Raw genomic sequence first — 2,500 nt, 5'->3', positions numbered from 1 at the left:
GATCCCTTATGCTAATAATTTATCCCCCACCTTATAGGTTGGGCTGGTTGGAGGGCCGACCCCTCACAAAACCCTCTTGGAGAGCTAAACATGCAACTGGAGGCTAGGCTGCTTGTAGATCGGGGGCTTCCTCGGTGGTGGTGGGGGTGATGATTTCTTTACCAGTCCACAACAGAGCTCAGCAGCAAGACATCCCTGCAGTGGGCTGCAGGTCACACATCTTCCTCCCACCCAAGCCCACAGATCCTCGCTTGGGTGGCAGCAGGAGTAGGGGGAACAGTGATGAGCCTTCTGAGTCTCTGGAAGGGTCTAGGGATAGAGTCGACGAAAGACAACACACAAGCCTGACTGGTGCTGAGGTGAGGTAAGCACTGCCTGTTCACACAAAGGGAAAATAAGGTACCTCTTGGTAGGTTGCTGCTGTGGGGCATTTCTGGGCAGACTGTGAGTTGGAATCGCTTGAACTGAAGCACTCTGGCTGGGACCCGTCATTGTGTGACTATGTCTCACCCAGCACCAGCATTTGAATTCCATGATTCAAAAGAGTTCTGGTATCATCTATTCATAGGCTGCATCCTCAAGAGCTGCTATATCAGGGGTACACCAGCAAACTCCTTTTCTGGTGTCTAGAAGACATTATACCCCATAAAAATATTAGCCACCTCTTCTGGGGAGCATACTCCATCAGACAAAGGCCCAGGCAGTGTCAGGGCCCCTCAGAAAGGGACTAGGGTAAATGATGGCAACAGAAACACAGTATCTTACTTCACCAGGGGTTGTTTGGGTTATGCATAGGACCTCAGTTCCCAGCGGTCTACCTGAGACTGGACGTGTTTGAAGGGGATGGGTGTTAGATTGCAGGCTTTGCCCCCCACCCCAAACTTCCACATCACCTGTGGATCCACAGCCACATCTTAGGCTTGCCTCTCTTGCTGTCACCCTATTCAAATCCTGAGACTGGAACCGTGTGATGGCCTGATAGGCCCTTGGTTGCAGGATGGTTGGCAGGGAAGTGCAGACCACTTCTGCATTCTGGGGCAGCCAGAGGAGAGAATTACATACTGCTTGAACACAAACTGTACCAGACCCTGGAAACCTGTTACCTCCTTTAGCCTTGAATACAGCTCTGCCAATAAGAGGTTAGTCTCCCCGTAGGAAAGATAAGTAGGCTCAAAGTTGTCAGGAAGTACCCAAGACAACATACTAAGTGGTGGTGCCAGGATTGGAACCCAGGTGTGATAAAAACGTTATGCAGTCCCTTTCCTCTGCATTGTACTGCCTTCTTAACATTAAGCACCTATGGTGTGCCAGCCTCTGTTATCAAGTCTTTTAAATACATTCTCTCTTTTTTTGGCTTTAAAAAATAGGGCCTTGACAAAATGCCACTCCAAATACTCTTTAATGGGGTCCAACTTACTTCACAGTATCCTATCAAAGTCTCCTGATAGATAATAGTGCTACAATGAAAAATTGCATACCAGGACAGCTAATGCCGTTTCATAACCATGTGGCAATTCATAATTTAACTTTAAAAATATTTTCTAGTACTCCTAAGAGATACTGGTAACTAAATACTAGGAATAAGAGGTATCTCGTTGAGTAAGAAACATCATGGGAACAAAATCTGGCCCAAGTCAAACAGAAGAACTAAAGTAGTCATGTCAGGATAAGAATTTGGGATTCCAGGGCCTCCCTGGTGGCGCAGTGGTTGAGAGTCCGCCTGCCGATGCAGGGGATACGGGTTCGTGCCCCGGTCTGGGAGGATCCCATATGCCGCGGAGCGGCTGGGCCCGTGAGCCATGGCCTCTGGGCCTGCGCATCCGGAGCCTGTGCTCCGCAACGGGAGAGGCCACAACAGTGAGAGGCCCGCATAACGCAAAAAGAAAAAAAAAAAAAAAGAATTTGGGATTCCAGATTTTCTACAGCATATCAAGTTTTTTTTAAAAAAATCATTTATGTATTTACTTATGGCTGAGTTGGGTCTTTGTTGCTGCGTGTGGGCTTTCTCTAGTTGCGGTGAGTGGGGGCTACTCTTTGTTGTGGTGTGTGGGCTTCTCATTGCAGTGGCTTCTCGTTGCAGAGCACGGGCTGCAGGTGCACGCGCTTCAGTAGTTGTGGCATGCAGGCTCAGTAGTTGCGGCGCACAGGCTTAGTTGCTCCGTGGCATGTGGGATCTTCCTGGAACAGGGCTCGAACCCGTGTCCCCTGCATTGGCAGGCGGATTCTTAACCACTGCGCCACCAGGGAAGCCCTATCACAAGTTTTTTACAATGCTATTTTTCGAGTCTTTTCCCTCTTGCTTTTTTTTTTTAAGTATAATTTATATACAATAAAGTTCACCCTTTATAGTATAAGTTCTGTGAGTTTGGACAGATGTATACAGTAGTGAACTACCATCACTATCAAGGTATAGTTTACATCACCCCCAAAACTCTCCGGAACTCTTTGTAGTCAACCCCTACCCCCACCCTCAGATTCTGGGAGCCCCCGATCTTTTTTC

The sequence above is a fragment of the Mesoplodon densirostris genome, chromosome X (genome assembly GCF_025265405.1).
Source record: "Mesoplodon densirostris isolate mMesDen1 chromosome X, mMesDen1 primary haplotype, whole genome shotgun sequence".
NCBI lineage: Eukaryota > Metazoa > Chordata > Mammalia > Artiodactyla > Ziphiidae > Mesoplodon > Mesoplodon densirostris.
Note: the sequence above shows the minus strand (reverse complement) of the source record.